The following is a 25095-nucleotide window of genomic DNA, read 5'->3' as shown; positions in this document are numbered from 1 at the left end:
TTAACATTAGATCTTTTAAGAACTTTACCTTCCATCTTAAAATCAATGGTAAGGGCTAGTCAATGGGGGTTAAATGGCTTGTCCAGGGTCACACAGATAGGGGGGTGTCTGAGGCCAGATTTGAACCCAGGATTTTAATCACCAGGTCTGATTCTCTAGCTCCTTAGCTGCCCCAATATGAATATTTTTAGTGGCTCTACTGCAGTGTTGGTTCATACCGAGTCATGTTAGGCTAAAAGTCCTACATGTTTTTCCAACAACTAGCACAGAAACATAGGTTCCTAGAATTGGAAGGAAACTCAGTGGCAAAATAGTCCAAACCAACCTGACCATGAATGTCCTCTGTTACATCCTCAACAAGTGGTCATTCAACTTTAACCTGAAGACCTTTATTGAGGAAGGACTACCGTCTTCCAAGGCAGACCATTGGACTTTCCTTTTTTTGTTTTAAAAAAACTCTTACTTCTGACTTGGAATTAATACTGTGTGTTAGTTCCAAGACAGAAGAGTAGTAAAGGATAGGCAACTGGGGTTAAGGGACTTGTTCAGGGTCACACAGCTAGGATATATGTATAAGTATATGTATATATATATATGCATATGTATATGTATATATATGTATAAGTATATGAGACCAGATTAGAATCCAGGTCCTCCTGTCTCTAGACTTGGCTCTCAATCCACTGACCACCTAGCTGTCCCCCTCCCCAATTATACTTTCCAAATCAATGGGCTCTTATTAAGGACCTACTAGGTCCCTGTTATAAGGACTAGGAACCCCAAAAATACTTTTAAATAACTCTAATTGTTTTTCCTTATATCCAGGTAAAATCTGCCTCAACCACCCATAGCTCCTAATTCTTGGTCAAGCAGAACAAGTCTGATTGATCTTCTACATGATAAATCCTTAAAGATATCTATCTTCTTCCCAAATCTGTCATCCTCTGAGCTAACCATTCCCAGTTCCTTCAAACAATCTTCATGTGGCATATTCTTAAGAACCTCCATTATCCTAGCCACCCTCCACTGTTCACACCTCAGATTATCCATGCCCTTCCCCAAATAAGAAACCTGAAACTGATCTCAATACTCCAAATGAGGCTTGACCCAAGTAGAAAAGAGTGGGATCATCAAATCTCTCATTCTGGGCTCCATGCCCCTCTTACAGCAATTGCTTATCATAGCTTTGGCAACTGCCATATCACATAATTGAGTTTTTCCCATCAAACTGCTCTCTAACTAAACCTCTTCTAATCTTGTAATTGGGCAGCTGATTTTTTTTTTACACAAATGTAAGATTTTACATCCATTCCTATTAAATTTCATCTTATTAGAAATTACTCTAATGTTCTAGCCTGGCAAGATCTTTCTGGATCCTATAAGTCTGACACACAATGTGTTAGTGATTCTGTCTAGCTCTATGTCATCAACAAATCTTGTAAACATGCCAGCTATGCCTTTATTCGAGTTATTAATAAAAACGCTAAATAGCACAAGACCAAGTGTGGATCCTGAAAGCGATCTATTAGAGACGTCTCTCAGGCTACCATCTTTACTCTTTAGGTCCAACAATTAAATTCATTTTGGGTCAACCTAGCTATGATAGTACTGGTCCACATTCCTCCATCTTGTCCAGCAGATCATCCCAAGAGCCTTTGCCAAAGGCTGACAAGCTATTCTTGGTCCATCCTGTACTTACACAATGGCTTTCTCAGTTGCAAGACTTCCCATTTTCTCCCCCAAGACATTTCATCTTCATTTTCTCCAGTCTGTCAATATCTTGACCTTGTTATCACATTTACTATAACATTAATACAAACAATAACTCTCACTGACATAGCCCTTCGAGATTGGTAAAGGGCTTCTCTCTCCAGCATCTCCCAATTTGATGAACAGATTCTTAATGTCCTTATTCAGGATATTGAGAGAGAAAAAAATGTTGGACAAAAAAAGGACCAAGGACAGAGACACACAGCACTCCCATAGCTCCAAGCCAGATTGAAGATCTCAAATTCAGTGACCTCCATATGCTTCATAACCTTTCCACTGAAATAATGAAGTCGATATGGTTGGTTGGTTTATGTAAAAGGTGATAACATATATAAAGTCCTCTATATGCCTTAAAGTACTATATAAATACTGCTTGTTATGTTATTTTAGTTTCTCCCTTGCTTTTTTCCTTCTTAAAAAAATCTTCTGTTGAATTATTTTGTTTTGCTACATTGGTCAATTCCCAATAAACATAAAACCTTGGTGGTACAGTGCTGGATCTTAAGTTAAGAAGATTGGAGATCGTATTTTGCCTCAGACATTTACTAGCTATGGGACCTGGTCAAGTCATTTAACCTCTGTTTGCTTCAGTTTCCTCATCTGCAAAATGGGGGTAATAATAACACCTACCTCCCAGGTACTTTTCAAACTGAAGGTGCCATCTACACAAATGCCACCTATTACTATTGTAAAATGTTAAGCAAAACCATTACATAGTGATTGCCATTAATAGTACACATACCTTCCATTCTTTGCTTTTCTTACAATGAACTTGCAAGGGAGATAGGCGATTATTATCCCTATTTCGTAGATGAGGAAATGGAGGTTTAGATTTTTTTCAGGCTAGAGATTTTCCCAGGGCTCTGGAAAGCCAAGCATGCAAAAGCCTAAGCAAAATAAGAAGTACTTCTTCCTCTAAAGAAATGTTTGTTCACTTTTGCAAAGTCAAGAAAGAAAACCAGCTCTTCTTTTTCCATAACAGGAACATGCAGCTGTTCGAGGGGAAACTTCATCATTCTTGAGCCTACTACAGTAGAGTTGATGCTACTTTCTCTAGCTAATGGGTGGGGGAGTCAACACTGACATCAAGAATGCCTGATTTGTTATCCTAATGAGCTAATATCAGGCAATAGACTGGATTGCTCCCTTTCTTCCCACCTGAAGATTATAGAGAGCATTTAGAGAGCAGAGGCATGAGCTGTCACTTCCCAGCTGGTAGCTGAAGAGGGGGAGCCCTGCAGCCTCTCCAGTTCACTCAGCCTCACCTCCTGCTGGATCCCCTCTCTGATGACAGCGCCCTCCCCATCTGTGACAAGGAATCTCTCCTGTCACGCTGCAGCTCTTGGCAGGAGATGTGGCTCGTCTCTGTGGCCAGGAGTGTTTATTGATACAGTCAGGGGCCCCCCCATCTAATTAACACTCTCAAGAATTCCGGGGATGCAGCTGCGCTCCATGGCTGCTGCGGTAGTCAGGGAGCATCCCTGGGGAAGAGAGGGGCCCAGGTGTTCATTCCTCTTCTCTGGCATCAGGCTGGGGGAAGGGACAGAAGGGCTGTAGCCATGAAGGTTATGAGATTCAAAAAGGGGTCTCTGGTGACTAGACATAGGGGAGTTTTAGATTCATGCCAACCAAGCCTGGCACACACAGAACCAACTTTCCAGTCAGGATGGAAAGAGAACCGAATGCTTTTTTCCCCCCGAAGCTGGGTAAAGACCCTCATAGCTGTAGCTACCTGTAGCTAATCCATAGATATCATCTGCATTTTACAAAGATGAATATGAATAATTGGACCTGATGCAGATTAAAAGGAAGAGCTCCGTAGGCTTTACACAAGATTCTGGAAACTTAACACTATGGCAATTTGAGCTTCTCTGCCCTAAAGTGCCCAGATCTCCCTTCTCCCCTATTTCCTCTACTCAACAAAGACATTGAACCTATAGCTTCCCACTCTCCTTTTTTCCCCAAATTTTTCTGATTTCCTGAATCTCCAGACTTCCCCCCATGCCTGGGCAACCATCAGTTCTCCATTCCTGTGCTTTAAAAGACACCACTGGCGCATTGACTCCCTAGTATTTCCAGCCCCAGGACCATTCCCCAAATTGAAGATTACCAACAAGGAATGTAAATGAAGCCAGAAAACTCACTGTCACAGGATGGATGATGTAGTTGTGATATTTTTTAAATGCAAATCATAGATTCAAATAGAGATGTGAACTGTATAGTCAAGGACTAAATGTTAAATGGAAATAAAGAAAAATCTCAGCCAATCTCAGTATAAATACTAGCTCTGGGTAGGAGCCTAGTCCTTTCTCCATTGGTCCAGTGGTTTTTCCAATGACTAGGCTGAGTTTCTATTCCTAAATTCACTGGGCATTTAAAAAAATGAATGAATCACTTTAATTTTCTTTATTAGATTCTGTTGAAATGTGCTGTGAAGGATCTGATCCCTACACTTTCCACCCCAGTTTGCAAAAAAGCCAATCACTAAATGTTACAAGGGACAACCTCAGCTCAATAACTCCAGTCGTTGTCTACAGAAATAGCCATCCAACGTTACATCTCCCCTACTCCCTTATAAAACACAGGGAGAGGTAACTCTCTTATTAAGAAGTTTTCCTTTTCCCAAGAAAAAGCCCAACTTTCTTCCAGAGAAAAGAACACAGCCAGTGCTACTGGCTGCCATTATAACCATCATGGTGACCATGTATTTGAGCTGGAGGCAGAGATGGGTGAAAAGTGAATTCACCCCCTTTGGAAGCCAAATCCACAAAACCAAGTCACAAAGAGATAATGGTGTCACTGGATGTGACTGAAAGCGTGCCATTGCCCTTCTACCTTGCTAAAGAGTTCAAAGTTGATCAGTCAAGGAAGCAATGATTAAATACCAACTGTTAGATGCTGGACATACAAAGATAAAAATGAAATAGTCTCTACCCTCAAGAAGTTTATATTCTAAAGGAAGATAAAGCATGTGGAGGCAGAGATGTGGTGCACTGGATAGCATGTTAGAACTACATATAGGAAGATTTGAGTTCTAATCCAGCTCTGGGCAAGTTGCTTAACTTCTGTTTGTCTCAGTTTTCTCAAATGTAAAATTTCTTGGCAAAGATAGTAGAGTAGTTTACCATTTCCTTCTCTGTGTACTCATTTTTACAGAAGAGAAACTGGTAAATAATGGTTAAGTGACTTGCCCTGGGTCACACAGTTAGCAGTTGTCTGAGGTTAGATCTGAACTCAGTCATTCCTGATTCCAAACTATTATTATCCCCTACCTCACAGAGTTAGGATCAAATGAGATAATATCTATTAAACAATTTCTTGGCACAGAGCCTGACATATATAAGAGGCTATATAAATGCTTGGGTCAGCTAGATGGTACAGTGGATAGAGCACCAGACCTGGAATCAGGAAGGTCTGAGTTCAGATCTAGTCTCAGAAAATTGCTAACTGTATAACCCTGGGCAAGCATGTAACCATCATTTGCCTCAGTTTCTCATCTGTAAAAATGGGAACACATTAGAGAAGGAAATAGAAAAGCACTCTACTCTCTTTGACAGGATGAAATGACTGATCCACAATATTGCTTATTCCCTTTTTCCCCCCAAACCTGTACAATATAGGTTTTCGCAAAATACATATATGCCTATATAGAAAGCATATAAAAGATATCAATCAACAAGTATTTAAGTGCCTACTATGTGCTAGGCACTGGGAATATAAGTACAAAGAATAAAATAATCCCTATTCTTGAGGAGCTTACATTCTAGTGGTAGAGTTGAGTATGTATGCCTACATATATGTTTAAACTACAAGTATACAGAATAAACATTAACAGAATAAATAAAGTAAACAAACATTTATTAAGTGCCTACTACATGCCGGGTATGATGCTAAGCCATGGGGATACAAAGAAAGCAAAAGCTAATACCTGCCCTTGAGGAGTTCCCAGTCTGATGGGAAGACCACATGAAAACAGCTGTGAACAAACAAGACCCAGATGAGATAAATAGGAGCTCCACTCTGAGGGAAAGGTACTATGATCAAGGAGGATTGGGTAGGATTTTAGCAAGGAACTGAAGAAAGCCAGGGAAGCTGCGAGGTGGAGATGAGGATGTAATCCATGGAGAGGAAAGCACTACAGCTGAAGGAATCAGCAAAGATTTTCTACAGATTAAATCCCTTGAGCTGAGTCTTGAAGGAAATCATGGAGTCCAAGAGTGAGGAAGGAGAGCCTTCCAAATATGGTGGACAATCCACTCTAAGGAGCAGAGACAGGAGATGGAGAGACCTGAATAATGGAAAGCAAGGAGAAGCGTATAGCTGGATCATAGAATACATGGAGGAGAGTAATATGTAAGAAGGCTGGAAAAGTAAGAAAGGACCATACATTTTGAAGAGCTGAAATACATAGCACAGAAGTTCATATTTGATCCTAATGTGAAGGGTTTTATGTAGCACATATGTACAGTGTACAGTTGAAAAAGCATTGGCTATACTCAAAGGAGTTGGGTTCATTCACATCCTACCTGCATGATCTTGGGCAAACCCTTAACTTCTCTGGGCCTCTGTTTCCCCCCTCTTTTTTTTAAATCCTTTCCTTCCAACTTAGAATTAAAACTGTATATTGGTTCCAAGGCAGAAGAGCGATAAGGACTAGGCAAATGGGGGTTAAGTGACTTACCCAGGGTCACATAGCTAGGAAGTAGCTGAGGTCAAATTTAAACCTGAGATCTCTCATCTCTAGGTCTGGCCCTCCATCCACTAAGCCACCTAGCTGCCTCCTGGACAGCTTTTTAAAAAAATAATATTAATAGCTGGTGTTTATGTATAATTTTAAGATTTACAAAGGGTACCTAACAGCTCCAGAAAGGATCATTGTCCCCATTTTATAACTAAAGAAAACTAAGGTGGTTATTTTTTTCAAAACTTCTCTATTGTTTACTTTAAGTAGCCCAGTTAACTCAGAGAAGTCAAGAGATGAACTCATGGACATATAGCTCTTAAGCATTACAGGTAGGATTTGAACTCACAGTCATTATGAGTGAATAAGCGAGTGTGGCTAGAGAGATAAACAATCTTTTCTAGACTTAGTCCAGGCTAAATACATGCCACATTCCTGGTAGCTTTTAAAAAAAAACACACAAATTCCCTAAGACAAAGGTTTCTTAACCTGAGGACCACCAAAAGGTCCATAGATAGACTTCAGATAGTCTATGAATATGTTATTTTAAAAAATATTTTGATAGCTATTTCAACATAATTGCTTTTCTTTTCAATTCTATTTATTTTATTTAATGCATTTGAAAACATTCCAATAAATGATCCAAAGGTTTTATCAGGCTGCCAAAGAGGTTAATGACACAAAAAAAGTGTTGAAGTAGTAAGCTGAGACAGCCAGCTCTTAGGAGCACTTCCAGCCAAGATTAGAAAGAAGGAGATGGAATTTCTTCTCTCTCTCTCCTTCCCGTGGCACCGTCCCCTGGCATAGAGTCCAACCATAAGATAGAATTCTCTCTAGGAGCTGAGACAGGAATATTTAAGTTGAACAGAGTGAGTCGTGAACTGTGGATTGACAGTTCCAGGGAAGCCAGGAGCGTAAGGACACAAAGGAAAGAGAAAGGACAGTATGAGCCTACAGCATCAGAGGCATGAGTTGCCTCTTCACTAGTAGGCTTTCCACATGTGTCCACCTTCTCACTGATGAAGCAAGCATTTCTAGAAGAATGCACCCTTGGTTCAGTAGGGAAGAATGTTTTGTTACTACTGTTCATGCTATATCATATCAGTAATTGCCTCTGCTTCGAGGCATAGTAGAACTCAACACATGCGAACTCAAGTATACACAACTGGCAATCAGAAAAATAAAGGTGGAAAAATGCATAAAATAAAAAAACTAAATTACATGCTAAATCCATGCTGTTTTCCCACACAGCTTCATATCTCGCAGCAATTCATCCAGTCATACTCATTCTCACTCTGAAAAGTCTTAGTGTAAGTCATCACATTGTTTTGTACCAAACATGAGCTCCTGTATAAGTCATTGTCCAGCATTCTAACTGTAACAAGTCATGTCCCCGTCAGAGCAGTGCTTTTCTTTGCTTCATTAATGCTCTTTATTGTTAATAATTGCCTGAAAGTACAATTAGGGATGGTGGCAGCTCTGAGAAGCCTAAGAAAAGTCCTAAAGTGCCTAGGTATGTTCATATAAGAAATACTTATTAAATAATGGAGTTGGCTATTATGTGTGATTTTTAACTTACACAAAGGGTCTTGGAACATATTGGCTGCATAAAATGAGGTCCTACAGTAATTCTATTCCTTGGCCAAACAGAATAAAGGTAAACATATTGATTGGGGCTTGCAAGCTAGAGATTTAGGAATATGGAGCCAGAGTACCTTGAACCTCGGGTACTCATCCCTTAGGTAACCTATCCTACAAGGGAGAGTTGGGGAATAGACCACAACCTTCTCCTACTTGACAGATGGAGAAACAGAAGCAAAGTGACTTTTCCGAGGTCAGATGCCTAATTAGTGGAAGAACTGGGTCTAGAATTCATGTTTCCTGGCTCTCCATTCTGGACTATTTCTACCTCACCAAATTCTCTTTTGGTGGTAATTCATTCAGCAAACACATAAAAGGTCAAGAGATCCCTAGGCTGGTCCCTGTGGAAGAAGCAAGATTCAGGGACAGCTCCAAGCTCTGTTTCTATGAAAATCTTAGCTGACTTGGAAGGCTGCCCTGCTCTAGAAACTGACTGCTTGAGATAAAAATGAATCTCTACAATATGGCACCAGGCTGCCCAGGGACTGAGACGCAGCCTCCCCTTTGGCTTCTAACTTTAAGGAAGAAATCTTCCCTCACCTTGGAGCTTCCATGTGTAAATGTGATGTGCAGGTTTGAACTCTAGCTGAGAAAGATGATGGATCAGTGCAGATGCTCTTCTCATTGTTTTTGCATTATTACACACACACACACACACAGGTATGCAAACCTCAAGCTCAATGTCTTCCTTACCCTTATTCCAACCTTATCACCTCTCCTGACTTCCCTTTTGTTATCAATGGTGCCATCAATTCTCCAAGTCATCAAGAATCAAACCCTCAGAGTCATCTTTTAGGACACCTTCTTCCTTTCTCTCTCTCCCACCATATGCAAGCAGTTGCCAAGACTTGTCAATTCCACCCCCATAATGCTTCTGCCATCAGTTCCCTCCTTTCTACACCCACTGCTTTTCTGTATCTTCCACAGGTCTTAGAATAGTGCATTGAACACAATACAAGACATTCATTAAAGTAAAAGAAAGGTGTAGTAGAAAGAAGTCAGAAGACTTGTGCGACCTTGAGCAAGTTTCTTCCTCTCTCAGTTTCCTCATCTGTAAAATGAGGCCGTTAGACCAATTGGTTCAAATGGTGGAATCAATTTCCTTCAACTCTAAATCTATGACCTTTATACATCCCCTCATCTGTCATTGGGACTATCGCAATAATCCTTTAACTCTATTTCCCTATGTCTATTATGTTTCATTTCTATCCATTTTTAAATCCAAATACCAGATTTATTTTTTTTTCTAATCTACTCTACTATCTGTCCTGGGTGTTTCTGCTTCTTCTCTACACTAAAACTCTCTGTAATCTGGTTTCCAACTGAAACTGCTCTCCTAAATTTCCAGTGATCTCTTATTTATCACATCTAGTGACATCATTTTTTTTAAATCTTTACCTTCCGTCTTGACATCAATACTGTGTATTGGCTCCAAGGCAGAAGAGTGATAAGGGCTAGGCAATGGTGGTTAAGTGACTTGCCCAGGGTCACACAGCTGGGAAGTGTCTAAGGCCAGATTTAAACCCAGAGCCTCCCATCTCTAGGCCTGACTCTCAATCCACTGAGCCACCCAGCTGCCCTCTTGTGACCTCTTTTTAATCCTCATCTCACTTGACTTCTCCATGGCATCTGAAATTGTTAATCATCTCCTCATGGATAAAACTATTTTGATTCTTTTCTCGGAGTTTCTGTGACATTGCTCCCTTGGTTCTCTAGCCATTGCTGGATCTTCACCTATATCATGCCTACTAACTGTGCTGTAACCACAAGGCTCTGCCCTGGGTCCTCTTCTCTTTTAATTTGATGCTCTCTCATTTGGTGACCTCATCAGCTCCCATGAGTTCAATCATCATCTTTATGCAGATGTCTCACAAATCTATATATCCAGCCCTAGTCTCTGTTCTGAGCTCCACTTGGCATCAACTTGCCTTTTAGACATCTAACTCAATATCCCATAAGTATCTCAAACTCAAACAGCCCAAAACAGAACTCCTTCTCTTTCCTCCAAACTTTTCTCTTCCAAACTTTCCTATTACTTTTAAGGGCATCATCATTGTCCTAATCACTCAGGTTCATAATCTCAGTGTGATCTGTGACTCCTTACTCTCTCGCCCCACATATCTCCTCAATTTCCAGACCTTCTTATTTCTACTTTTCCAACATCGTCCCTATATGTGTCCCTACTCTTCACTCACAGTCATTATCCTAGTTCACATAATTATCACCTTTTGCCTAGACTAATGCATTAACCTTCTAATTGGACTCCCTGACTCAAGTAACCTCCCACTACAATCTATCTTGCAAATAGCTGACAAAATGAATTTTTAAAAGCGTAGGTCTGACTGTGCCACCCCCTACTTGATAAACTCCATGGAGTCCTTATTACCTCCAGAATCAAATAGAAAAGGCTGGGTTGTTTTTTGTTGGGTTTTTTTTGGAGGGGAGGGGTTGCACATTTAAAGCTCTTTACAACCTTGCCCTGTTCCACCTTTCCAGCATTCTTACTTTTATGCCTCTGTATACCCAGCGATCCAGCTATAACTGGTCTACTCTGCTCTTCTTTGGACCAAAAAAAAAAACAAAAAACAAAAAACATCTATTTCCATACCTTTTCATTAGCTGTCCTCCATGTCTGGAGTGTTCTTCCTCCTTGCCTCTGCCTCTTAGAATCCCTGGTTATCTTTCAGCCTCAAATCAAGCATCTCCTTTTCCAGAAGGCAAGAAGGTTGTCCCTTCAACTACTAGAGTCTTCCCTCTAAGATTACCTTCCTCTGTATCCTGTATGTACCTATTTATTTACATGTCATATACTCCATTAGCATATAAGCTCCCTGAGGGCAAGGACTAGTTTTGCTTTTCTTTGCACACTAGCCCAGTGTCTAGCACATAGTATTCATTTAAGAAATGTTTGTTGAATGGTCAAAAGATATGAACAGGCAATTCTCAGATGAAGAAACTAAAACTATCTTTAGTCGTTGAAAAAATGCTCCAAAATCATTAGCAATTGTAGATTAAAACAACAAATACATATCAGGATGGCTAATATGATCAAAAAGGAGGAAAAACAAATGTTGGCATGGATGTGGGAAAATCGGGACACTAATACATGGTTAGTGGAACAGTAGACTGATAAAACTATTCTGGAGGACAATTTGGAACCGTGCCCAAAGGGCCATAAAACTGTGCATACCCTTTGATCCAGAAATATCACTACTAAGTCTGTATCCCAGAGAGATCAAAGATAAGAGGAAAGAGCCTATTTATAAAAAAAATCATAATAGCTCTTTTTGTGATGGCAAAGAACTAGGAATTGAACGGATATCCATCAATCGGGGAATGGGTGAGCAAGCTACAGTATATGATTGTAATGGGATACTATTGTGCCGTGAGACGATCACAAAAGGACCTAGAATGATTTCTATGAAGTGATGAAAAGTGAAGTGAGCAGGACCAAGAGGATGTTGTACATAGTAACAGCAATAATGTACAATGATCAACTGTGACTGATTTAACTATTATCAACAATGCCAGAACTCAGGACTACTCTAAGGGACTCATGACAAAGAAGGAATTGATGGAATCTAAATATAGACTGAGGCATACCATTCTTCACTTTATTTCCTTCATGAAGTTTTCTCCATTATAAGTGATATGTGCCTTCTTCCACAACACGATGAGCATGGAAATATGTATTGTACGATAACAGATGTACAACCTATATCAAATTACCTGCCATCTCAGGGAAGAGATAGGATGAGAGGGAGGGAGAGAACATGGATCACAAAATCTCAGAAAATGATTATTAAAATTGTATCTACATGTAATCTGGAAAAATAGAAAGTTAAAATAGAAACAATTTTAATCAATTAAAAGGATTAAAGATTTTTTTAATCTAAAAAATGTTTGTTGGGCAATGGGGTGAGGGGAAAGGATAGAGTGTTCCCCAGAATTACCTAGCAATGAAAGAATCTGCACCAGAATTCAAACTCAGATCTTCCTGACTCTAAGTCCAGGCCCTCTAGCCATGATAGCAAGCCTTTCCATCACAGCGTCTTGGAGTATGAATAGTCTCTGGTTGTTTTAATCATTTTTGAAGTTACAAAGTGTTTGACAAGCCTTATCTTATGTGATCCTTAAAACAGCGCTATGAGGTAGGCAAGACAGGTAACATTCTCCCCATTTTACAAGTGAGGAAACTGAGGTTCAAAGATGAATGATTCACTTGCCCAAGACCACACAGTTAGTAAGAGGCAGTGCTGGGCCTGGATCCTACTTTTTCTAATTAAGTCCAGTGTTCTTTCTACCACTGAGTGCTGGGTGCCGAGGTCAGAGAATCGAGTTCATTATTAATTTTTATCATAAGCATTATTATTCAAGGCACTAAACAAATCACCTTTCAACAAAAGATGAAAGTTTCATTAAAAAAAAAACAAAAGGAAAGGAAAGGAAACCATCACAGACCAACTAACTGGTGCTTCTGTGTTCTTCAATTACTATTACAAAATGAGTTGATGAAGGGAACACAGCAGACATCTGGGTTTCAGTTAAGCATCTGACATGGGGCCTCACTAATTAATCTGGAAACATGAATTCACAATGGCTTAAATCTGAGTGCAGCGAGGGCGAAAGCTGGCTGATGGACCATGAACAGACGGTCGTGAGAGGTGGCGCAGGATGGAGTTCATCGGGAGTTTCCTGGAGGGAGTGCTCAAAAGGATCAGCGTTGGGTTCAGTGATCCCCTTTGCTTTGTAATTCAATCCCCAAAGGACATTTGGGGATGTTACCAGCTGGAGGGGGATGGCAACCTCTCCTCGTATTTACAGGGATCTATGGAGACAAAGAGACCAGCGTGTTTCCAACTCCAGTCAAGGCTGCTGTTTCTTAAACCACTGATCTGACTCTGGTCTACATTTCCGAACCTTCCTATATGTTTTGCCTTCTGTCTCCCATACTCTTCAAAGTGGGACATTTGTCCTAATCTGCACCTTGGCTGTCCACAAGCTTTACAAGTACTTTGCCATTCCCAGAAGTCCTTTGATTATGACTGTTTGGGATATGTGATAGAATCATAAAAATATGACATAATGGAAAAATCTCTTGGTTCTAGAGTCAAAGGATCTGAGTTCAACTCCTGCCTCTACCACATAGTATTTCTATAGTGCTTTAAGGTTTGCAAAGCTCTGTATATTATTGATCTCAGTTGATCCTCACAACAATCTTGTGAGGGAGTTTTATTATTATCCCCATTTTACAGATGAGGAAACTGAGTCACAGATAGTTTAAACAAATCACCCAGGGTCACCTAGCCAGTAAGTGTGCCAGGCAGAATTTTAACTCGTATTTTTCTCACCCCAGGGCCAACCCTTTTACCCTCTGCAGCACCTTACTATCTCTGAGACTTTTAGCTAGCCACTTAATTTCCACAGACCCCAGTTTCTTCTGGAAAATGAGGGAGGTAGGCGAGGCAGCCTTAGAGAGCTCTTTCAGACTTAGATTTACCATTCCATGAAACAACAGGGATGGCAGAGCTCATCTAATCTAACACCTTCATTTTCCAGAGAGGAAGCCAAGACTCCCTGGCCAAAGTCTCATCACTAGTTTCATCATAGTCAGATAACAGAAGCACAGTGGTCTTTGTAATGTGACATACTGCCTCCTGAGAATACCATAAAATCACCGACTGTAGAGCTTAGAGATCACCTTGTCCAAGCCCCTCGTTTTATAGATAAGCTGACTTCTAGTCACATGAACATCCATCAAATTGACCCTCTGCCTACCACGAGTAAGTCTGGTCCAGTTTCTCTTACGATGATGGTATTGGCCCTATTTTTCACACTAGGCAGTTGTGGGGTAGCAGAAAACACTCTGAAATCACAAATACGTGGGTTCAAATTCCAAGTCGACTATTTACTATTCATGTGACTTCTGTCCTCAGTTTCTTCATTTGCAATGGAGGAAGACCAAGGTTTTGGTTTGGGCTTTTGCTGGCCAAAAATAACAACAACAAAGTGCAAAATAAAGAGTCTGGACTCAACTGACCCCTAAGGGAAGGACCTTCCCTATTTTGGAATACAATGTCCCTGAAGAAGGTATATGATCTGAGCCTCAGTTTCTTAATTTGTAAAATGAGATAATAATACTTACACTACTACACAAGGCTGTGAGGAAAGGTTTGTTTTTTTTTTAATATGCCCTCACAGTACTTTTATCAATGTGCGTTATTTGTAAAGTAATAGAGTTGTTGTAAAACACACTAAGATAATATTATGCAAAGCAGATTTTGGCCTGAAGAGCTATAGCTTTACAAGATCCAAGGTTGGACTTGGAGCTGGGAAGGTCAAACCCCATCCCAGACATTTGCTAAAATCTGTGACCCTGGGTGAGTTATTGAACAACTCTTGGCCTCAGTTTTCTCGTCTCTAAAATAATAACATAATAAAATAAATACTATAATATTATTATAATAAGTAAAATAATAGCACTTATTTAGCAATTTTTGTTTAAGTTCTCCGAAATACTTTTTAATGAATTTCATTGTATTTGCGTGCAGTGTTTTATGGGAAATTAGCTCAGTACATACAGCAGGTGAATCCTTTGGGAAAGGGAAGAGGGAGAAGGAAGAAAAAGGGGGTGGGATACAGAAGAAAAGACCTTTAATGGATGGCAAAATAATAATCATATCCTGTATCGTTTGTGAAATATTAAAAGAGCAACGGGCTTGCTAGAACCATAAATATCTATTCAGTTTGGGGGGGGAGGTCTTGGGAGATCAGAGGAAATGATATAGATAAAAAAGCTTTCAAAACATGACTGTGCTAAATAAATATTAACTTACTGTTCGTAAAGCCTGCAGAGGTGTGCACAGGGTAGGGGCATGGTATACTAGCACAGCCTGAGGGAAGCTTCCCCTTGACCCTTCCCAGAACACCTAGAGCACTATCTAAAAGTCAGACAATTAGGTGGCACTGCATGCTGGACTGTGAGTGAAGAGGAGCTGGGTTCAAATCCTCTCTCAGACACTATCTATGTGGTCCTGGGCAAATCCTTTAAGTTCTTTGTGCCTCTGTTTCCTCTTCTGTGAATAATAGAACCTCCTTCATAGGATTGTTGCAAGAAGCAAATGAGATCACATTCAGCCAGTGCTTTGGATACCTTAAAGCACTACATAATTATGTAACTATTTATGCTATTCCTATACTGTTACACTTGCTATCACTCTCCTCAAAGGCTTCCAGATAAACAATTAAAAGATTGGTTCCATTTATTCAGTCACTGTTCCTCTTGATCTGAGAAGCTTACAGAACGGATTATTCATTCTTTTTCTCCTCCTCCTTCTCCTCTTTCCCTTCCCCTCCCCTACTCCAAGCCTATAAAATATTAAGGTCTGACCTACTGGCCTGGAAGTGCCATCGCCTCTTGCCTCTCATTTAGCTCGAGGCTGGCACTATTGGTAACTTTTCCTTCTGTAGACCTATTCATCTCCCCCCCCCCCCCAGTTTTCTTGGCTTCTGAAAATTAATTATCAGTGATTTGTTAAGTTCATTAGTTGTGTCTCTCAGCAGTATGGAATGCCTGCCATCTGGCCTCTGATTTCATCTTTACGCTCATCATTTCCTAATTACACAATGAACTATGCTGGATGGCACAGGGATGCCGAGTGAGCTTCCCATTTACTAGGGATGCCTCTTCTGCAGCCAGGAGATTTTTCAAAATGAATTTTCCATCAAAATATCATAGCAACTGGATCTCCAAAACATGCACGTGCCTTCCCCATGGCTTTTCCCAAGGTCTTTGCAACAACCTCGTTGGCCACTCTGCATGTTGTCCTCTGTGCCCCCTTCCTTCTGTGGAGGGAGGAAAGAGTCAAATCTGGAGTCGGGAAATCTGAACTGGAGTCCTAGCTTTCTCCCTTACTGCCTAAGAGACCTTGAATCAGTCATACAACTTTAAACCTCAGTTTCTAAACAGTAAAATGGGGATGAAAATATTTACACTAATAATCCCACGGAGTATGAGACAATATAACACATAAGGTATGATAGTTCTAGACAGTTTTTATGTGTCTTGGCCAAAGAGCCTCTAGGGGGGGATTACAGAAGCATAACGTTGCATATACTATCAGTTTTTTATGCTTAACTGTTCTTTGTTACAAAAAAGGATGGGGGGCAGGGGGTTCTAGAAATGACTATGTTTTACAAATAAAAGGCATGAAGAATTGAAAAAAATAAATTTTAATTTTTAATTAAAAAATTAGAAAATTTAATTAAAATGCACAGAGGCTATCTTTATGGCCTTTATTTTTCACCAGCCATTACTTCTCACCCGCCAGGCTGATTCTATCTCCACCATTCAACCAATTATGTTTTCTTTAAAGTTATCAGCCAATCAAGCAACTAATAAATATTTATCAATTATATACTCTATGCTAAGTGCTCTAAGGGAGAAAAGAAAGGTAGGGAGGGGGGAGAAAGAGAAGAGGGAACTATAATATCTAGTTCCTGCCTTCAAGGTAGTTACAATCGATTGGGGAGGGGAAACTTGGTGGAGTGGGAGAAAGGGGAGGCAGCATTTGTTTTCTCCTCTTACTTTCTGTAATAAGAAAGGAGGAAACCAAATCCCTCCACCTCCCCACTATAAAAGATATATAGATGAAAATTTATCAATAATATTTTATGTGCAAAATTATAGCACACTATTGGAATTCAGAGAAGGGAGAGACCACTGTAGGTAAAGTGGCTTAGAAAAAAACTCCCTGAAATAGAATGTGACTTGGGCCTTAAAGAATTCAAATAGGCAGGTAGTTGGGTAGCACAGTAGATAGAGCACCAGGCCTAGAGTCAGAAGGACATGGGTTCAAATCTGACCTCAGATATTTCCTAACTGTGTGACCCTGGACTTAAACTGAACACTGATTGCCTAGCCTTACCATTCTTCTGTCTTAGGTAAATGTCTTAGGGAGGAGGGGAAGAATTTGGGCAGGTAGAAAGGGAGGTGGGATTCCAGATAGAATGAAATGGCTGAACAAAGACTAAGAGCTGGTCGTGTGTGATGTACATGGGAAAGAGGGATGGGTGAATTGGGAAAGGTTGAGAAGGCCCTTCTTTATCCTGGAGAGAGTAAAACACCACTGAATATTTTTTTTAGCCAAAGAGGAACATGACTTCAGCCATATTTTAGGAAGATTGATTTTGCTGGAGATGTACAGGGTGGATGCAGTGATGACAGACTCAGAGCAGTTAGGATATTAGAACAATACTATAAATGTAAGGTGGTATGACTGGTGTTTGGGAGAATCAAAGGTATGCACAGATCCAAAAGATATAAGAAAGAAAGAATTGACAGAATTGGGTGACTGCTTAGAGTAAAAAGGGAGGGAAGAATTCACAATGATTCAGTGGTAGCAATCACAGGAATGTCAGAACTGGAAAGGTCTTTAGAGATCATCTAAGCTCAAATCCCATATTTTACAGATAAAAAAAAATAAAATAGCCAAGAGACTTTGTGAAGCAAGTAACTGGAAAAAAGAAGATTTGAACTCAACTCCTTGACTTCAGGTTCAGCACTCCTTTCACTAGACCAAGTCGTCCATCATTAACAGAAGTTCAAGGTGACTATGCCTAGCTGTTGCCATCATTGGAAAAAACCTTTATTAGACTCCAGTGTCCCCTTATCCCACTGTCCTTCATCTCTGCTTCATTTCATGGCTAAATTTCTGGAATGAATGTGATCTATGCATATACAATGTGGTTTCTGACACATTCTAGAACCCTCACTCTACTGAAACTGCTTTCCTAAAGAGCACTAACAATGTCGTTCTCAGCAAATCCAACTACGATTTCTCAAGCCTGACTTCTCTGAAATATCTGAAAATGGAAGCCATCCCCTCTTTCTTGGAATCTGATCCTCTTTTCAATTCTTTTCCTACCTCTTTGATCACTCTTTTGTCCCCTTCACTGATTCCTATCCCTCCTTCTTCCTCCAATATGTGTCTCCTAAGGATCAATTTTAGGTCTTCTACTCCCTTCTCTTCACTCTCTCTCCTGGAGTGCTCACATGCACAGATGGGGGTCACAGATGGTGAGAGATGAAGCAACTTTAGGGAAACATGAATCAGAAAGGAGGACGATTTGACTAAGCTTAGAGAGAGGATCAATAAATGGCAAGGATAATCATTGACTACCCAGAGGGGAGCCAGTTAAGAAAAGGATGAGAGCAGTGAACAACTTTCCAAGCAGACTTGTTAAAAAGATGCTGGTAGAATCTGGGGGGAGAACCTCTATATTGGGATTCAGTTTGTTATGAAGAGTGCACAAAACTGAAATTCAGCTATAAATTATCTGCAGCCCATAAGGGACTCAGTTTCTCTCCAGCCCAGAATTTTCAGGGAATTCTATGGCCTAGGGAAGAAACTGATGTGAACTGTTAAGAGCTATATATGTGTTAAGCCATATCGAGACAGATTCCATAAGCAAAGGGCATATGTGTATATGCCTCAGGCAAATTCCAGGACTATGCATTGCAAAAGAGCTTCTGACCTACATTGGTAATTCAGGTTTCCTCATCCAGAAATTCTCTCTATCATAGATCCAGTCTCTATTCCTTATCCCTGTTCAGATGTCTAGACAGACAGACAGGCAGGCAGGCAGAGACAGACAGAGACAGATAAATAGATAGAAGAACTATGAATGGACAGACCAACAAATAGATATATAAGTTTATGTATAAGCATATACACTTCCATATACATATAAGTATGCATATACTATCATCCATCAATACCTTTTCAAATGGCAATAAAGCAGTCTTGTATTATAAACCATTAATTCTGTATAGCCTGAGGTAAGTTTGGCCAGTCAACAAGCATTTAAGCACTTTCTCTATTATAGATACTAATCTAAAAGTATATAAAGAAAAGCCAAAATGCTACCTCAAGGAATGAAAGGGGAAGATAGTATGCAAATAACTAGATATAGTCAAAACTTATACAGAGTAAATGGAAGGTAATATGGGACACACTAGCAGCTGGAGGAGGAGGGAACCAGAAAAGGTAGCATTGAATTGAGTCTTGAAGCCAGGGAAAGCAATAGATACAGATGGAAGAGGAAGGGGAGAGAGAACATTTTATGCATGAGGAACAGTTATGCAAAGAAGATAGTGTCATGTTTGAGGAATTACAAGTAAGGTGGAAGATGAAAGGAAAGGCAGGAGAGGGTCAGGTAATTTAAAACTTTAAATGCCAAACAGAGGAGTTAATATTTGATCCTAGAGAGAACAGGGAGCCCCTGGAATTTATGGGAAGATGACACAGCCAGGGCTGCACATTAGAAAAATCAGCTTGGCACCTTAGTATAGAATGGATTGGAGTAGGGAGAAACCTTGAAGATGGGAGACCAGTTAGGAGATTATTGCAATAGGTGATGAGATAATTACAACTTGAGCCAGGGATGTGGCTATCTGAATAGAGAGAAAGGGACACACATGAGAGATGTTGTGTAGATGGAAACAAGATTTAGCAATGGATTGGATATATATGGGGTGTGTGAAGATTAAAGATTTGCTATGTCTGTAAAAATGGTGAGAAATATCCATCAGTTCATAGGGTTTTTTTTTGGTCATACAGTAACTTATATGAAATATAATAGTGGGTTTGTTTGCTATTGTAATTAACTGGGCTATTGTGAATTTTGGAGACTGGTACTTTTTTGAATGTGCATTATCCTCTGTATTACAGTTTTATTCTGAAAATTGTTTGTACTCACACAGTGGTTAAGTTAAAAAGGAAATGGATCTCATTTTTTTGGTGAGAAACCTTGTTTTCTACCTCTCCTTGGCTGATACAGTGTGTCACTGATTGTAAGCTATATATTTTTTATTTTTTAAAACTCTTTTTTATTATTATTTTTCCTTACATATGCAATATAGTATCTGAGTTTTATTTTTTCTCTCCTTTTTTGTATTGGAAGCACATGTCAATCATATTGAGATTTTTCTTTAATTTTTTTTTATTTTGCAGTAATATAAGTTTAAAATACATTTGTTCTAATATTAATGTACCCAAAAGGCTTTAGACTATAAAAATGATACTATTGATTGTTTAAAAAAATTATGGGACTTTGCTTAATGATTTTGTCTGATTTCAGGAGAAGGGAATACAAAAAGAGTGCACAGTTCCAAAGAAGTACAAAGCTACTTGCATGGTGCCAATCAAGCGCAAGGTCAAAGAGACCAAATCAATCCTACGTGACTGATGACATTCTGCATAAAGAGCACAAGGACCTGATCATGTGTGAGACTCAAGGTTGTGGCTGTTAACATGTGTTAAATGCAGGACTTCCTTGTAACACAATCTCTATATCAAATATGCAACATCAATTGTTCTGGCTCCAGTATCCCTGAGAAAAATATGTAAAATCAGATCAAGTAATGTTGTTTCCCACTTGCTGAAAAAATCTAGTACTTTTTTCTCTCTTATAGTATGGCAACACCCCAGAGTCTTGGCTACAAATGGGTAAGTAAAATATTACTGCATTTTGTCCCACAGACTTGTGGGATAGAAATTACTTTAATTGGGCCCTGATTCAAAGCCCTATTATAGATTTATTTTTCCTTTTCTTAGAATTTTTATATATAAGACTTTGATAGTCTATATTTCATCCAGAAGTTATCTTTTCTCTTTTGTTTTTTTTTATGTTTTTGATTTCTCTTGCCAATTGATTCATATACATCATAACTCAGCCATGCACCCTAGATGATCCCTGTGTTTTTCAATACCCTCTTCAGGTGGGAATGTATAATTATTCTAAAATGCAAAGTTTAAATACTTTTTGAGAGTAATTTTAGGATAATAAACATGCTACCTCTCCAAATCCAGAAAGTGAGCTGTTTGGAGAAGGCACCATGAAGATGCTACACAGACAACATGCTGCACCAGAAGACCCAGAGTGAACTTTGGGATGTGGTGATTTGAACTTCGTGGGGTTGAATACATTTGTTTTTGTATGTATACTCTTATGCCAAAGGGGACTGCCCCCAACTGGCTTTTTGTCAATGTGCCTAGCACTCATTGATTTTGTGCTCTTTTCCTCTTATCCTCAAATTATTATAATTTCAAAGTTGGTTATGTTTACAAGATCCATTGGAGAGACTAGTCTTCTATGGATCTCAGGGGGAAATGTATAATTGAAAATCTGTTACCCTAAAAAAAAGAACTACATTTCTCAGGAGCCCACTGACTTCCTGTCGTTATATACTTCCTGTAGACAGGGGATATTAGGCAAGGACGTGAATAGTTACACCTCTTTTTGGTCCTGTTGGTGAGCATGGTGGTGGTGAGTGGGGATTTTGAAATGGCTAATCAGCCATGGGCACATGGTCTTTATTTTGTATCCTCTTTATTCCTTGATTTCTAATGATCACTAATAAATCTCCTTAAATATAATATTTTCATTATTTGAGGTTAATTTTAAATTTTACAGGTGAGTGAGGTTGAAGATGATATCAAGGTGGCAAGCTTGGGTGACTGGCAGGATGGTATAATAATAGAGAAGATTCCTCTACTATTTTTCTGATTCTTATTATAATTATATATTTATACAACACGTATCTTATATAATTATTGTGATGTTATTATTATCATCAATTTCCACCCTAGTCCAAGTTTCAATCTCTGGACAGTAGAGAAGTCATAGGATCATTGATGCAATGCTACAAGGAACCTCTAAGGACATTGGGCCAAACATCTCATTTTATAGATAAAGAACTGAGACCCAGAAAATTGGTGACTTGCTTAAGGCTACACAGGGAGAAAGTAGAAGAGTTAGAAGTTGGACCCAAGTCATCTGTCTCCAAATCCAGCCCTCTTTCCACTGTACCACATGGCGCTCCTTCATCTGGTACTAGACCTGTTTCTTTTATTATTCAACTCAGTCCAATCATTCCAGTCAACTCTAATGCTCCAAGAGAACTGTGATTTCATTGATGGGGTATTCTGTCTAATGGTGAAACCTCTAATCTAGCCACACCTTCCCAAAATGTCCAACTTCTCTCTTATTCCCCTGTCAATCTGCCAGAGGCAGTCTACCCAAGAAGCTGAAGGACTTCCTCTCTTTCTTTTGACATTGGCTCAATACTAATGGAGCATATGGTCTGTCCATCAGTTCTCTCTTGCTTGATCAACCTTTTTTTCTAGTTATGCATTTTGACAATAACACCCATTATACTATTTCTCCTGTGTAATTCCTCATTTGTGATATACATGGTAGCCTCTTCATCCCTACTTCCATTCCCTTTAGGGTAATCCCCACTTTAAGTTCTCTAAAGACTGGAGTATTCCATGAATCACAATGATCAGAAGAATGTTGGTATTAAAACAATAGACCCTAGATAGGAAATATAATGTAGTGATTAAAGAGTTGGGCCTTGGAGTGAGGAAGACTTGGATTCAACTATTACCAGACATATTTTGACTGTTTGACTCTGTGTGATCTCTCAGTGCCCTGAGACAACTCCCTAAGACTAGAAGTCAAAGAATAGTTGCTGATTTGCATTGGTAAAGGAAGCTGCTTTACCAGGGAGCTTCTCACATTGATGAATGAATGAATGAATGAATGAATGAATGAATGAATGAATGAGTAAATGAAAAGACAGGCCTTAATTTGAGGAAAAAGCTTGGGGATAATAAAAAAAAATTGAGGAATTTTCCAAAGGCAATCAAGTACATTCCTCTTCCTGTTCAATTTTGAGCACAGCTCATTGGTTCTTTACAGTATTATATCCAAAATGGACATCCATGGAGAGACCAGTCCTTAGGCATAAGTCATCTAGATGTACAGTGTGATCTCCATAATAAATAATCTTTATCCACTTGGATTTTTTTTCCCATTTAGGTCAAACTCTTTTGAGTGATTAAGGATCTAATTTAGGAGTCTCCACCATGTCTCAAGGCTTGATTCCACTAGTTCAATATTCATCAAAAAAACATTTTCTAAAACAGTTTTGCCATATTTCCTCATACAGTGTTTTGTAAACCCTAAAGAACTAAAGATATAAGTATAGACTTTGAATTTCATGGGTTTGGAGACTTCCCAGAAAGAAAATCCCTTCCCAAAGCAGTTGGGCAACACTAGAGAGAGTTGCCTAGAGCTTTGATTGGTTTCCTTCTCTGTGAAAGAGTGATGATATTACTTACACTGCCTATCCTAATAGGGTTGTTAGGAGGGGACCCCATGGTAAATCCTTAAAGGAATAATAGTAATCATTCTTTTTTTTTTAACCCTTCCTTTCCCTCTTAGAACCAAGATTGTGTGCTGGTTCCAAGGCAGAAGAATGATAAGGGTTGGGCAACTGGGGTCAAGTGACTTTTCCAGGATCACATAGCTAAGAAGAGTAATGAGGCCACACTTGAACCACATATGAACCCTGACCTCCTGGCTCTCAGTCCACTGAGTCACCTGGCTGCCCTCAGGAGTAACCATTCTTGAGACCAACAGAAATCCAAACCCAAAAGGCCTTAATGTAGCATATAAACAATTTCATTGGGGAGAACTCTTAAACTGTTGATTAAACACCCCCAGCTGGAACCACTGGTGAATCCATCCATTAATCAACCAAGAAATATTTGCTGAACACCTGCACTACTCCTGGCCCTAGGCTATCTACCCAGGGAAGTGGAAGATGTAGCACCTGCCCTCAAGGAACTTTCGATCTGGTTGGAGAGGAAAGACACCTAGAAAGCATAAGTCACCGTTCAACAAGCCTACAAAGCCGGCTAGCATTTGTCAAGAAAAGGGAAAGCAGGCTTGAGGAGTCCCCTTAATCACGGGCCTCCCGGAGGCATTACTGTTCCAGCGCTGAGGTCATTTTAGAGCTTATCAATAATTCACGGGTACAAAGGATGCAAAGGATAATGTCAGCTGTCATGGTCTGTGGGCAGAGGAGGGGCAGCCTCGGAGGAGACAGAGGCCCGGGAGGGATACATCTTTAACAACCATCTCCGTGCAAATATCCATGACTAGAGCTGAACGGGAGGCACTTTCTCCTCTACAATCTGCTTTTGAGAAGCTCATTAGCATGTTAAAAGTTCCCCCACCCCCAATCTCCAGCTAAGCTAGGGCCTGAAATGTTCTCTCAGAGAAGCACCAGGAGGGGGGACCCCTGTGAAGTGACGCGGCTGAACTGTAGCTCTTCAGGTCGGGGGGGGGGGGGGGGGGGGGGGAGAGGGGGAGGGTAGCCCAAAGCCCGCTGGCCCTTCCTTCCCCGGAATGTCAAATTCGCATGACCTCAGCTGGAATCATGTGTGTTGGGGAGAAGGAAAACTGAATTGGGGGGCTTGGAGTTCTTAAGCTTTCTGTGTCCCAGAAACTTATGATCCCTTCTTAGAGTGAATGCCTAAAATCAAAGGGATTAGAGAGGAAAACAATTATATATTTTTTAAAAACAAAGTTATTGAAAAATAAAAATTTTAACGGCATAAATTTGCAGACCCCAGGTTAAGCTCTAGACTCTTCTTCGAACCTATGAGTTGAGAGACAACCGAATTACTGAGTAGTTGTACAGGCAGGGCCCCGGGGATTGGGCCTCAAAAGTGCCGTCAAAAAAGAAAATAATCTTGCTCAGAACTGAAGCTAACTCTGGGAATTGAGAGGCTTTTTTTTTCTCTCTAAATGCTGGTAAAGGAACAGATCTACGTAGATAACCCTGTGTGGAAGACTGTGAAAAATCAGATTATCCAATGACAAAACCTGACACTGCCAAGTCTCAGGGGGGAGAGGAGGACTTTGCAGCAGCTTTTCTGCTGATTGGGATTTGAACATGCCCCACTTCTAGAACCAGTGACCCAACAGGTCACAGGAATGGCCTTTCCCCTAGTCCAAGTCAGCTCTTAACCACATTACGAGAAAGGTTCATTGCTTGGATGACAGATAAAGAAACTGGTAGTGTTTTGGGGACTCCCTAAATCTTAAGTATCTGAAAGTATGTCTTAAATAAGCAGTGCTAAACTCAA

At 39.9% G+C, this 25095-nt stretch overlaps 1 protein-coding gene and 1 long non-coding RNA gene across 2 annotated transcripts in view; one reads left to right on the top strand and one right to left on the bottom strand.

Moving 5' to 3' along the window:
• LOC130454974 (uncharacterized) overlaps positions 1 to 24230 on the top strand; it is a 35524-nt gene extending 11294 nt beyond the window's left edge. Inside the window, exons 2-4 of the long non-coding RNA XR_008912719.1 lie at positions 17564 to 17700; positions 20234 to 20601; positions 23384 to 24230. This is a non-coding gene — a long non-coding RNA (uncharacterized LOC130454974). The remainder of the gene's footprint in view (positions 1 to 17563; positions 17701 to 20233; positions 20602 to 23383) is intronic.
• The window catches only part of SLIT1 (slit guidance ligand 1), a 193447-nt gene that overhangs the window by 81303 nt on the left and 87049 nt on the right, over positions 1 to 25095 (bottom strand). The gene's annotated exons all lie outside the window — the stretch shown is intronic.

The sequence above is a fragment of the Monodelphis domestica genome, chromosome 1 (assembly GCF_027887165.1).
Source record: "Monodelphis domestica isolate mMonDom1 chromosome 1, mMonDom1.pri, whole genome shotgun sequence".
Classification (NCBI taxonomy): domain Eukaryota; kingdom Metazoa; phylum Chordata; class Mammalia; order Didelphimorphia; family Didelphidae; genus Monodelphis; species Monodelphis domestica.
The sequence above is the reverse complement of the archived record's forward strand: the minus strand, read 5'-3'. Positions and strand labels throughout refer to the sequence as shown.